General features: G+C 40.2%; 1 protein-coding gene across 2 annotated transcripts in view; it reads right to left on the reverse strand.

The window, feature by feature from the left end:
- LOC144595246 (bifunctional heparan sulfate N-deacetylase/N-sulfotransferase 4-like) overlaps nt 1-14,892 on the reverse strand; it is a 717,307-nt gene that overhangs the window by 599,799 nt on the left and 102,616 nt on the right. For both annotated transcript variants that reach the window (XM_078402506.1, XM_078402496.1), the window contains exon 3: nt 12,587-12,725. The gene's annotated coding sequence lies outside the window, so the exon portion shown is untranslated. The remainder of the gene's footprint in view (nt 1-12,586; nt 12,726-14,892) is intronic.

The raw sequence follows: 14,892 nt of genomic DNA on the forward strand, positions 1-14,892 counted from the left end.
CATGAAATGAAATGAAAACATTTACCTACGTTATGATGATGGTGGGCCCGATGAACCACAGCAAAAGGGTGTCAGAAAGCAGTTTGCTTTATGGGGAGCATCACAGTTAAATCTAATCCCCGAACAAGATAACATTTGCAATTTAAAAAAAAGGAAAGTTAGAACAAATGAGGAATTAATCTAAATGTAATATCCCACCTGTGATCCGCTGAGATTAGTAAATCAATAGAAACCAGATATTAACACTGGTATCTTTTGACCTCACTGGATTGGAAGTATATTATTTGTCACCGTATCGTGATGGGGAGAGAAAGGTTAAGGTGAAATGTTAATACTTGCAACACAGCAAAATTAACATGCACTCACTGTTAAACCTCTTTAACCTTAATATCTATTCAAGTGCTGTCAGTTGTGAACCTGGTACTTGTCAAACAGTCAAATACCATCAACATTCTAAATGATGGCAAGAATATCCATTAAGTTAACCAAAAGTATGAAAATAATCCATAAGATAGAAACATAGAAACATAGAAACTAGGTGCAGGAGGAGGCCATCCGGCCCTTCGAGTCAGCACCGCCATTCATTGTGATCATGGCTGATCGTCCCCGATCAATACCCCATGCCTGCCTTCTCACCATATCCCTTGATTCCACTAGCCCCTTGAGCTCTATCTAACTCTCTCTTAAATCCATCCAGTGATTTGGCCTTTTTCACTGCCCTCTCTGGCAGAGAATTCCACAAATTCACAACTCTCTGGGTGAAAAAGTTTTTTCTCACCTCAGTTTTAAATGGCCTCCCCTTTATTCTAAGACTGTGGCCCCTGGTTCTGGACTCGCCCAACATTGGGAACATTTTTTCTGCAACTAGCTTGTCCAGTCCTTTTAGAATTTTATATGTTTCTATAAGATCCCCTCTCATCCTTCTAAACTCCAGTGAATACAAGCCTAGTCTTTTCAATCTTTCCTCATATGTCAGTCCCGCCATCCCAGGGATCAATCTCGTGAACCTACGCTGCACTGCCTCAATTACAAGGATGTCCTTCCTCAAAGTAGGAGGAAACTGTACACAATACTCCAGATGTGGTCTTACCAGGGCCCTATACAACTGCAGAAGAACCTCTTTACTCCTATACTGAAATCTTGTTATGAAGGCCAATATTCCATTAGCTTTCTTCACTGCCTGCTGTACCTGCACACCAACTTTCAGTGACTAATGTACAAGGACACCCAGGTCTCGCTGCACCTCCCCCTTACCTAACCTAACTCCATTGAGATAATAATCTGCCTCCTTGTTTCTGCCGCCAAAGTGGATAACCTCACATTTATCTATATTATACTGCATCTGCCACGCAACTGCCGACTCCCTCAACCTGTCCAGGTCACCCTGCAACCTCCTAACATCCTCTTCACAGTTCACACTGCCACCCAGCTTTGTGTCATCCGCAAACCTGCTAGTGTTGCTTCTAATTCCCTCTTCCAAATCATTAATATATATGGTAAACAGCTGCGGCCCCAACACCGAGCCTTGCGGCACTCCACTCGCCTGCCATTCTGAAAAGGACCCGTTTACTCCTACTCTTTGCTTCCTGTCTGCCAACCAATTTTTTATCCATGTCAACACTCTACCCCCAATACCATGTGCTCTGATTTTAGTCATTAATCTCCCGTGCGGGACCTTATCAAAGACTTTCTGAAAGTCTAGATACACTACATCCACTGGCTCCCCTTCATCCATTTTACTTGACACGTCTTCAAAAAATTCCAGAAGATTAGTCAAGCATGGTTTCCCTTTCATAAATCCATGCTGACTTGGACTTATCCTTTTACTGCTATCCAAATGCACTGTTATTACCTCTTTAATAATTGACTCCAGCAACTTTCCCACCACCGAAGTCAGGCTAACTGGTCTGTAATTCCCCGTTTTCTCTCTTGCTCCTTTCTTGAAAAGTGGGATAACATTAACTATCCTCCAATCCACAGGAACTGCTCCTGAATCTATTGAACATTGGAAAATGATCACCAATGCGTCCACTATTTCTTGAGCCACCTCCCTGAGGAACCTGGGATGCAGACCATCAGGCCCAGGGGATTTATCATCCTTCAGTCCCATTAGTCTACCCAATACTATTTCTCGCCCAATGAAAATGTTTTTCAGTTCCTCTACCCCCCTAGATCCTCTGTCCTCCAGTACATCTGGGAGATTGTTTGTGTCTTCCTTAGTGAAGAAATATCCGAAGTACCTGTTCAACTCTTCTGCCATTTCCTTGTTACCCATAATAATTTCACCCGTGTCGGCCTTCAAGGGACCCACATTTGACTTTCCTACTCTTTTTCTCTTAACATATCTAACGAAGCTTTTACTGTCCTTCTTTATATTCTTGGCCAGCTTCCCCTCGTACTTCATCTTTTCAGCCCGTATTGCCCGTTTTGTTACCTTCTGTTGTTCTATGAAAGTTTCCCAATCCTCTGGCTTCTGGCTAATCTTTGCTGTGTTTTACATCTTTTCTTTTAGTTTTAATCCATCCCTAACTTTCCTTGTCAGCCACGGTTGCCTCCTACTCCCCTTAGAATCTTTCTTCCTTTTTGGAATGAAAAGATGGCTCATAAAGTGAAAGTAGTTTGCAATGCTTACATTAAATATATGGCTTAGTGGATTCAAGTGTGCAGTGTACTTGGCACAGTTGTTTGGTATTCAAATTTCTCCAAAATCCATAATAATTGTAACAGATTTGTGCATTCGTCCAAGACCTGTAACAGCTGTTAATATATTACCGATAGAAAGCTGCAGAAGAGCAACTTTGAATAGCTCTCTGTTACATACAGGAAACCCAGCCAGGATCTGCCAACTTCTCTCATATCTTCTTTCAGTACTTATGATTGAGGTTCAGTGATAGTTCAAACATTTGTTACATTATTGCTGACAGTATGTGATAGGACTTCATTGGTCTTGAATTTCAGAGGCTGGATTCAATGCGCATACATTATTACCAGTGTGCAGTAGGTGCGCATAATAGAGAATATATTTTTTGTCGTTTTGTTTTGTAATTCAGAACCCCTGCAAGATAGTGTAATATTAAAAGCTGACAACGCACACTGGATAAATCTGGATGGACCACTTGTTTCATGACAGTCTGATCCATTCTTTCATCACCCCACGGAGTGCTCATCCACCCTAACACCTTCCCTTGTAAGGGAGATGTTACACTTGCCCCTCACACCATACCATCAAAAGTCCAGGATACTATATGGTTCTTCCAGACTGAAATTCTAATTACTTCTAGATTTTACAATTTCATGTTTTGTAATCACTTCATTTGATCCTGTCTGCACATTCTGCTCTTGATTTGAATTATTGACTAAATTCCTTTGCTTAAGTGAAAAAAAAATATTAGAAACATAGAAACATAGAAAATAGGTGCAGGAGTAGGCCATTCGGCCCTTCGAGCCTGCACCGCCATTCAATATGATCATGGCTGATCATCCAGCTCAGTAGCCTGTACCTGCCTTCTCTCCATACCCCCATGTGTTTAACCAACTCTCCTGTGTCCTCTTAGAGTCAGAGGGCCATACATCGTGCAAACAGGCCCTTCGGCCCAACTTGCCCACACCAACCCACCTACACTAGTCCCATCTACACTAGTCCCACCTGCGTTTGGCCCATATCCCTCCAAACCTCTCCTATCCATTGTACCTGTCTAATTGTTTCTTAAACATTACAATAGTCCTTGCCTCAACTATCTCCTCTGGCAGCTGGTTCCAAATATCCACCACCTCTTTGAAAATAAATAATGGTAATAAAGGATTGCTCAAGTCAAGTCAAGTCAAGTCAATTTTATTTGTATAGCACATTTAAAAACAACCCACGTTGACCAAAGTGCTGTACATCTGATTAGGTACTAAGGAAAAAAATGAAACATATAGTAGCACGCAAACAGTTCACAGCGCCTCCTCAATGAGCCTCAAACGCTAGGGAGTAGAAATAGGTTTTGAGCCTGGACTTAAAGGAGTCGATGGAGGGGGCAGTTCTGATGGGGAGAGGGATGCTGTTCCACAGTCTAGGAGCTGCAACCGCAAAAGCGTGGTCACCCCTGAGCTTAAGCCTAGACCGCGGGATAATGAGTAGCCCCAAGTCGGCCGACCTGAGGGACCTGGAGTTAGAGAGGTGGGTTAGAAGATTTTTGATGTAGGGGGGGGGATGTCCATTTAGGGCTTTATACGTGAATAGGAGGAGCTTGAAGTTGATTCTGTACCGTACAGGGAGCCAGTGGAGAGAGGCCAGAATCGGGGTGATGTGGTCCCTTTTACGGGTACCCGTCAGGAGTCTCGCTGCGGCATTTTGGACCAGTTGCAGGCGGGACAGGGAAGATTGGCTGATCCCAGTGTATAGGGAGTTGCAGTAGTCTAGGCGGGAGGAAATTAAAGCGTGAATGATTTTTTCTGTGTCGTCGAATTGGAGGAAAGGTTTGATTTTAGCTATGGTACGAAGTTGGAAGAAGCTGGCTTTTACCACAGCGTTGACTTGCTTATCAAATTTTAATGCAGAGTCAAATATCATCCCGAGGTTTTTGACATGCAGTTTGACTAGGCACGATAGGCTTCCAAGACTTCCTGTTATCAATTTGATGGAGTCGGGGGGGCCGAATAGGATGACCTCAGACTTGCTCTCATTTAATTGGAGGAAGTTCTGTGCCATCCAACATTTTATGTCCTCAAGGCAGTGTAAGAGGCTGTTTAAATTTGACTGGTTGTTGGGTTTCAGGGGGAGGTAAAGCTGAGTGTCATCGGCATAGCAGTGGAAAGAAATGACGTGCCTTTGAATGATTTGGCCAAGGGGGAGCATGTATAGAAAGAAGAGAATGGGGCCTAGGATGGAGCCTTGTGGAACTCCGCAGGAGAGGCTAGCTGGAGCAGAGGAATAACTGCCTATGTTGATGGCGAAACTCCTATCTTTGAGGTACGAAGCGAACCAGCTCAGGGCATTGCCATCAATGCCAACCGCGTACCGGAGACGGTCAATAAGGATGGTGTGGTCCACTGTATCGAACGCTGCGCTGAGGTCGAGAAGGAGCAGGATTGCACAGTCGCCGGTGTCGATGGCGAGAAGCAGGTCGTTGTGTACCTTCTGGTACCTTCTGATACCTTGTGTACCTTCTGATTGCTGGAACAGATCCTTTGATAACAAAGGAGGCATGATATGTGGATTTTGCCTTAGCTATAAAACGGGAAGATTGGAATTGACCTATTCTATTTCTACTTCAATTTTTGTCGCAAGTGCCTTTTCCAAATAATTGCATCCTTCCCTCCTCCGCTATTTTGTTGTAATCAATTACATCTTCTCTGGACTCTGTTTGGTTAGAACCTAATACCCTCTTTATTTTTTTGACATTTAATCACTCTAATTTTCTAGCACAGACTTTCTGTTGGTACCTTTCACTGCCCTAAAATCTAAGTTCCCCACTCAAGCTTCCATCTCTATCCCAACATTTTGCCAGACTCTATCTTTGCTTTAAAATGGATCATCTCCAACTTGTTCTGGATCTGATGCAGGGTAACACTTTATTTCCTTTGCAACAGAAGCTGCCTGAACTGATAATCGTTTATGAAAGAGTTTTCCAACATCTGAACTAATGCTGCTAACTTAATGTGCCAACACCATGTATTATTGATTCAGACAAACACCACGTAGGGAGAGGTTTATGTTGTAATACATTGAGTAGCAATTCCCTTAAAGGAAATAATTAAAGGGATGGTAGGGCAAGTAGAGGGTGACCAGAGACCAGCTAAGGAACAATGTAAGCATTCTGTAGTAAAATTCTGTAGTGACCTTAGTGACCTTGTGTAAACATAGATAGACACAAAATGCCGGAGAAACTCAGCGGGACAGGCAGCATCTCTGGATAGAAATAATGGGTGACGTTTCGGGTCGAGATCCTACGTCACCCATTCCATCTGTCCTGAGATGCTGCCTGGACTGCTGAGTTACTCCAGTATTTTGTGTCTATATTCGGTTTAAACCAGCATCTGCACTCCCTTCCTACAACACCTTGTGTAAACGTAGAGCAGCTATGTCCAGCTCTAAATCACTAATTGCTAATAAGGATTCAACCGAGAAAGGAGTTGATGAATTAAAGTGTTACATCTGATGTATTGGTTTTGCATGTCAACAAGGGTCTAACAACTGAGTAGCACTCAGTGGTTGGGACTTCACCTTTGGACTGGAACACAATCGGTGCCAAAGGAAAACTGCAAGCTGTGCTGTGGACGGAGCTGCCTGCCATTGACTGGGGGTCCACCGGGCATTGTAAAGTATAGATCATCTCTCCACAATAAAGCTTGCACTGATTGATACCTTGTCTATGTGATCTCCAATTCTGAAATCAAATAGTTGCAGTCAAAACAACGAGAATAGGAGCTGTTTGTCGCGTTTCATACCATTGACCTGCACAATGATGCTTAATTTGGATGTATCACAAAATGCTGGAGTAACTCAGCAGGTCAGGCAGCATCTCTGGAGAGAAGGAATGGGTGACGTTTCGGGTCGAGACCTTCAGAGGTTTGGGTGTTGCTGAGATCACTTGGCTTCACATCTTATTTGAGCCTCACGAAACTCAGAAATAAAAGAACTCTGCTCCAGGGAGGTCTGTCAGAGGAGAACGTCTGGCTTTGCCAACAAGGGAGCTTCGGAGTGTAGTTGTACTAAAAAATGAAGTCATTGGACATTTGGGGGGAAACGGTACAGACTGGAGTTGCAATGGAGACAGTTGTAGTAGCCCAGATGCCTCAGCTACATGGGTAGCAGGCAATATGACTACCCCTACAATCACCTCTTCAACCTTGCACATATTGCTTTCCAATTTTATTCCAATTCTTTTATTATTCCTGGAACTTTATTTCCAACAGTGCTTCAACAACAATAAACACTGGCGTATTAAAGGAACACCATTTAGCAGGCTTGTCAAATCCACAAAGCATGTACGGGATATCATCCTCAAATAATAGCATCATGCTTTTATGAAGAATGGTGTGAAGCAAGTAGCAATGGAAAATAAAATAATAAAATGAATATGTGTGAAGAAACGGCTTGATCGATTGATCAATTATAAAATCTAAATGTTTAATCACATCCAAGATTAATTTGTTTATATTCATTGCAATGAAACATTAAATATTTAAAATGTTGTATTATTAAACTTTGCTTATTGTTCTACAAAATGCATGAACAAAAATATAATTTATAGTCAAATTTATCAGATTAGTATTTGAAACAGTTTGCAACAGATCAATCAATTTTCCAACCTGTTAAATGCTGAAGAAAATATAGAAATACAACAATAATGCTAAATTAATTACCGTGAAATGAAAAATTATAATTTAATCCAAATGTTTTCAAGTATTTGCCATCAGTTAAAAACAGCTAATAATTCATAGTATTTAAAGTATGCAAAGAAAAAAAAGTAAATTATTATTCATATTTCTGATCCACAATTTGAAGAATTACAACACTCTTCTGGCTTAATTTTAGGAATATGCAATATATTCTATTTAATCATAAAAGGAATGTAGGAATTACAAATCAAAATAATGTTGCCATATACCTTTGCCAGACAAACTAAATAAACTGCACTCAGAAGAATGCAGAAATCAACCAACAAAGATATGCTTGCATATTAATAAAACAAATTGTGAAAATTACTCATCATTGTGAAAGCATCCATTGATACATTTTCCTTACACTAAACAATTTAGTTTATCACCAAATGCTCTAAATATCTCTTTACTTTGGGCATCATTGCCTCCTTAGGTTCCACAATACAGATATATACAATACAAAGAAATGATGGAATGGGCATTAATATTTTAATGGTCTGCATTAAGTGGCAATAAAAGTTACTGGATTGTATCTTAATTGATATCCACAGCATTAGATAATAATCTTTGTGATGGACAGTTCATGAAGAAAGAAAAAAGTCAGAATTATGAAAAGTTGAGAAATCTTGTCTTTTTCCCTAAGTGTGCATATAGAAAAATAGGTGCAGGAGGAGGCCATTCGGCCCTTCGAGCCAGCCTTCATTGTGATCATGGCTGATCGTCCCCAATCAATAACCTGTGCCTGCCTTCTCCCCATATCCCTTGATTCCACTAGCCCCTAGAGCTCTATCTAACTCTCTCTTAAATCCATCCAGTGATTTGGCTTCCACTGCCCTCTATGGTGGAGAATTCCACAAATTCACAACTCTCTGGGTGAAAAAGTTTTTTCTCACCTCAGTTTTAAATGGCCTCCCCTTTATTCTAAGACTGTGGCCCCTGGTTCTGGACTCGCCCAACATTGGGAATATTTTTCCTGCATCTAGCTTGTCCAGTCCTTTTATAATTTTATATGATTCTATAAGATTTCTCATCCTTCTAAACTTCAGTGAATACAAGCCCAGTCTTTTCAATCTTCCGTCATATGTCAGTCCCGCCATCCCAGGGATATATCTTCTTTGAACATAGAAAGGGGTTGGCATTTGGAAAAACCAAACGATGATGCTAATGGCATTGAAAAATATCCTCAGGAGCAGATGATGCTGACTCTTTGAAATACCAAAGAGTAATAACAATATGGATGAGTAGCGCATAATTGCTTTCAGCCTTATGCTGAAATGTTGTTATTTTTCACAGATGATTTGCATCTTTCATTTGATTTATTTTGCTGGCAGCTAAAGCTTATATAATAACAGAAGACATTGATGTAAACTTCAGCTTCAACAAGTAGTGAGCTACTATTGCATTGTGCAACGAGAACAGATATGAAAATAGCACAGCAGCGTTTTAAAGTCATGGGATGATTGGTGTGTATTAAATATGTTTCAAGAGGAAATGTTTAAACTGCACATTGGAAGGCAGAGTTGACAATGATTAATGCTCCACCCAGAAAACTGATGATGAACGCTAACAATAAACAAAATGCATTTCAATGATGTATTTTGTCAACATAAATAGTCACATGAAACCATTTTAATATCTATTCATTCCAGATGTTTCAGAAAATAATATTGCAGGTAGAGGAAATTAAATGTATTGGTTCATTCAGCATGAGCTTTAAAATTGCTTCAAAATAAATATTTATATTTTGGAGATATAATGTTAGAATTCACATATAACGTGTTGTTTTTTCATATTTATTTCATGTTGTTTTATACGTATCATAACTCAGCTACAGTTGCATTTGATTAAACTGATCAAACATAGCTATCAGTGGGTTTTAAAATAAATTAAAACACTATATGTATGTAGGAGCCGTTTTGTGTTTATTAGGTATCTTAGCATATTATTATATTATTTTTGGATACCAGGGGTTGGCGTGAGATAATACTAGGCTTACGTATATGGACTGGGAGGAGCCAAGGGAGGGGCCAGAATTATGAGTATAATTCACCCAGCACGACGTAATGATTCAGTGACACCAGGAGCCTGCTGGACATAGGGTTTTGGCAGGCCATACAAGACACAACAGGAGCTGCTAAGACATAGAGTTTTAGTAGCCATACAAGAGAAGCCAAGCCTACTAAACATAGGGTTTTAGTAAGTCAGTAACAGGATACGAAGGAGTGACGGTGAGATACTAAGTTCTTACCAAACAAAGTAAATGACGGGAGATATAATCTGTTTGTATTGTTACTTCAATAAACGACTAACTAAACTGCAATGTCGTGAAGATCTCTCTGTTGTTGTTATTTGCGTCAAATCGCTCCCCTCCTTCGACAATGGTAAGCTTAAGGACTTTATTGGGAAAGACTAATTTGCCGCTATAATGTATTAGTTCTACAATTTGACTACTTTCTGAAAAAGCAATAGAAAGAGCTTCAGCTTAATTCTAGAAGGTGAAATTTCTAAAGGAACCTACCTGAAAGCTAATTAATATATAACATGGGGTTTGTTTTATGTGGAGACCAAAAGATAAATAAGTTGCTGGCTTGTTTGGGTACTCAAAAGAAGACTCATGCATGCCAGTTTGACGATTTTTCTCAACTAGCTTTGTTTAGTGAGATGTGAACAAATGATCCAGAATTTTAAGCATACATTTAATTGAAACCAAAATGAATACCAATAGTCTTCCTGTTTGTTTTTAAAGTACATTGTTTTCAAAGCTTGTCTACTCACACATCGGTTACCCACAAAAGGAGCTGATCACCTTTGGGATGTTCTCCAATTTGCTTTCATTTGCAGGCTTTTGAGAAAGTAGGGTCTCAACTCAAAATGTCAATTGGCCATTTCCCTCCCCAGATGCTGCCTGAATCATTGAATTCCTCCAGCACTTGGCTTTTGGCACCAGAATCCAGAATCTGCAGTCCCTTGCATCAACAACAATCCATGTTTTGAGATTTTTTTGGACAACTTCTTTACTAACAAACTAACTATTCTAAGTAGAAAGTCAATTTGAATACTTCATTATAAATCTTTTGCAGTAATTTAAAATCATAAATATTCACGTTCTAAATTAGAAGTATGAATAAAGTGCTAATTTATCATAATTTTGTGGTATCAATCATGCATCAAACACTTAAACATATACATAAACCAGCAGGCAACTCAAGAGCCAGGGCAAGGAATCTTTTTAAAGTAGTGTTAAAAAAAAGCATACTTTAAAAGATGGCAGTTTTGTATACAACATGTATATAACATTGAGCAAAAACTCATCAGTCAGGAAAATAAAAAATAACATCCAGCAATTTTGAATGGTTCCATTGCAAGCAGAAAATCCTCCCCCCTAGGATGAAAAAGCCCTTTACCTCAATCCAAATTTGAAAAAAGTGATATACACAAAGTGCTGGAGTAACTCAACGGGTCAGTCTGCATCTCCCAAGAAAAAAGACGGGTGATGTTTCAGGTCGGAACCCTTCTTCAGACTGTGAAAAAGTGGTAAGGATTAAATAGGGGGAGGGGGAGGGGGGGGGGGGGGGTGGTGACACAATCTTTTCTATTAGAATAGTTGGAAAGTGTGACAGGTGTATTAGAGTGGAGTCTGTGAGAGCCTTCTTGAAGGTTAAGCAGTAAAAAAAGCTAGGGAAGCTGAGAAGGAAAAGGGTTTCCCTAAAATAGGCAGGGTTTGCTGTTTTGGCTAGAATAATAGCAAATATATTGGTTTGTATTATTTCACAAAAAACAATCGAACCATCAGCCTGGTCACAGGGGCTGTACAAATTATGTTCCTTGTGAAATAAAATAGCTTATTGTTCTCTTTTTAATCAGGGCACTTTCTTCCTGGGGAGATTAGAGACAGGTTCATTTTAAACTACGGTCTCTCTGAATGCCATGTAAGTTTCTATTGTTATGCCAGTGATTTGATACATTTGTAAGTATGTACAGAACAATGCAAGTAAATCCCCATTGAAGTAAGACCTCCAGACACATTATGAGAAAATAATTAACTGCAGTGAATCAAAATTGTCAACGGCAGTTTAAAAAAAATTAATGCAAGTTAAAAAGATTCCCCACAAATGCAATTTGCTTAAATAGTAATGAGATGGAAAATAACAATATGCATTCCTCATCATCAGAATTATGGTTTCCCTCTACTAAGAGACCACCTTTAAGAGGAGAGTGGCTTAAGAGTCTTGACTCATTTATTTTATCAGAGCATTTTTTTCAAATTAGTTCCTTACTTCATCTTGCATAACATCCATCTTGGATAAAGATAACTATGGGATCGTTGATAAGCAGTTTTGTTAGCCATCAGTGAGGAATTTCTTGCAAGATGCTTCCACATCACTGGATCTAGCTTCCTCAGAGATGCAGCATAAACCTTGCAAGCATCAGTAAAACAGATTTCTGTTACAACTCCCCTGTACTTGTAGTGGTGGAGGGGATCTGGTTTGAGGTAATTTCTACTATTGTCAAAGACGGTGGTGCAGCGGTAGAGTTGCTGCCTTACAGCGAATGCAGCGCCGGAGACTCAGGTTCGATCCTGACTACGGGCGCCGTCTGTACGGAGTTTGTACGTTCTCCCCGTGACCTGCGTGGATTTTCTCCGAGATCTTCGGTTTCCTCCCACACTCCAAAGACGTACAGGTATGTAGGTTAATTGACTGGGTAAATGTAAAAAAATTGTCCCTAGTGTGTGTAGGATAGTATTAGTGTGTGGGGATTGCTGGGCGGCGCGCACTCGGTGGGCTGAAGGGCCTGTTTCCGCGCTGTGTCTCTAAATCTAAATCTAAATCTAAGGTTATTTCAATTTATTATTATCATTTATTTATAATCATGGGAATGAGAACATTTAAAGTTTGTTTAAAAAGGGAAAGACACTACAAAATCAGTATGTCTTTCAGGGTCAGTGAATTGGCTTTGACAAGTACACTACATTCTTAATTCTGGTACTTTTCCGTTTGTGCTCTCTGTTCTACTTGCAGAATGGCTTGATTGTATTCATGTTCAGTATGGTCTGACTGGATAGCATGCTAACAATATTGTTCACTGTATCTCAGTACATGTGACAATAATAAACCAATACCAATACTTCACACTCTACCTTTTTTCAGAAAACTATACACTAAATTATCTACGTCAGACTCAGGATCTTCATAGAGTTCAACAAAATTGCACAAACCTTTCTGTAGAGATATTGTCACAATTAGGATGTTCAAAGGTGCTTCGATGATAAAAAGATTTGCTCCAGAAAGAACATTGAATAGCAAGCGATCTCACCGAGCCAATAGTGTGAACAGCCCTTGCTTCCCTGGTGAAATCTGGTGAAGGAAAGACCAATAGTAACATGAGAGAGTTTTCAACAGCAAAGGATCTTACAGATAGTAGTAGGTGGTCATCTGATAGCAAAGCCTTTTTATTGACAAGCAAAAACAAATAATTCACTGACAATGTTCCATACATGAAATTAAATCAAGCATATTCACTAATCAATTAGCAGGGAACAATTTGACAAAATCAGGGCATTTAACCCTGATTTCTTGTAAATATAGTGAATAAATACAGTCCTTAGAGCATAAACTTCCTCATTCACGAATCTAAGCAGGAAGATAAAGTGAAGGCGAAAGAGCCTTCAGTTATAAACTTATTTTGAATGAGCAGGGTCAAGATTTTACATACCTTCCCCCTGCTCCTATTCCCTATGTTCTTATCCTGTTCCAATATCCGCATGGTTAGGTTTATGGTTTCTGCACTAATTATACACAGATTTCCATCGGGTGGCGCCACCAGCAGTGGCTGCCTCACCAACAGTCTGACTGTCCTTTTATAATGATTTTACTATTTTAAGTACGTTAAAAGTATGTTTTAGTGTTTTTTGGTTTGTTTTATGGGGGGGTGGGGGGGGGGGGGAATTGAGGGAAACTTTTTTTTAATCTCTTGCCTCGACAGAGATGTGATTTTTCTCCGTATTGTATCTGTCCCCTCTGCGGCCTAACATCGTGGAGTGGTTCGGCCTTTCCTGGAGACCAACCCGGCGCTTCAAGCCGCAGGCGCGGCACGGACTTTAACATTGTGGAGCTTGCGATCCTTTGCTGAGGATCGACTGTGGAGGGCTCCAACCACAGGGCCTATGGACTTGAACATCATGAAGCCTGCGGTCTCTGGGAAGAAAGGAGCTCCATGCCGCAGAGAGTTTTCAACTGTCCCGACGCGGGAGATTCGATCATCCCGACGCGAGGGCTTCGGACCATCGGCAACGGCGACGGCAGATGTTCAACAGCCCCGACCGCGGGTAAACAAAGAGGAAAATAATTGAACTTTATTTCTTCCATCAAAGTGAGGAATGTGGAATCCGCTGTGGTGGATGTTTATGTTAAATTTTATTTTATGTGGCGGTGTGTCTTGTTGCTTTTTACTTAGTATGGCTGTATGGTAACTCAAATTTCACTGTACCTTAATTGGTACATGTGACAATAAACTGAATCTTGAATCTTGAATTTGGAATATATTTATGGACATGGAAATTCATGTTCTCTATGCTGTTTTCCACCTGTCCTTTAAGAAGGCGGCACTGATTACCCACACTTTCCAGTTTGCAGTTCTGTCATAAATAATATGCCAGGAACATTAATACAAAATATCTTCCCATTTAGGGGTTCCTGAGCTAATTAGCTACATCTGCAATTTATTTACAGTCTTTATTCATAATAATTAGTACCAGAATTAATTTATTATGTCTGTCATTCCCTGATTTCCCCACGCTATTCTTGCCACATTTATTTATCAACTTTAAAAGAATAATCCATTGTACCTTTCTACATTGATTTCATTTCTGAAGAGATAAATTGACAACTTCCTGAAAACAAGGGCAATGAAATATATGCATCATTTATGCTGGAAACAAATTTAAAAAGTGAAGTCATGGTAATATAGTGCAACATTGCAAAGAGTAGGGATAAATGGGTCCCTTTCAGAATGGCAGGCAGTGACTAGTGGGGTACCGCAAGGCTCGGTGCTGGGACCGCAGCTATTTACAATATACATTAATGACTTGGATGAAGGGATTAAAAGTACCATTAGCAAATTTGCAGATGATACAAAGCTGGGTGGTAGTGTGAACTGTGAGGAAGATGCTATGTGGTTGCAGTGTGACTTGGACAGGTTGTGTGAGTGGGCGGATGCATGGCAGATGCAGTTTAATGTGGATAAATGTGAGGTTATCCACTTTGGTGGTAAGCATAGGAAATCAGATTATTACCTGAATGGTGTCAAGTTAGGAAACGGGGACGTACAATGAGATCTGGGTGTCCTAGTGCATCAGTCAATGAAAGGAAGCATGCAGGTACAGCAGGCAGTGAAGAAAGCCAATGGAATGTTGGCCTTCATAACAAGAGGAGTTGAGCATTGGAGCAAAGAGGTCCTTCTGCAGTTGTACAGGGCCCTAGTGAGACCGCACCTGGAGTACTGTGTGCAGTTTTGGTCTCCAAA

The sequence above is a fragment of the Rhinoraja longicauda genome, chromosome 1 (genome assembly GCF_053455715.1).
Source record: "Rhinoraja longicauda isolate Sanriku21f chromosome 1, sRhiLon1.1, whole genome shotgun sequence".
Classification (NCBI taxonomy): domain Eukaryota; kingdom Metazoa; phylum Chordata; class Chondrichthyes; order Rajiformes; family Arhynchobatidae; genus Rhinoraja; species Rhinoraja longicauda.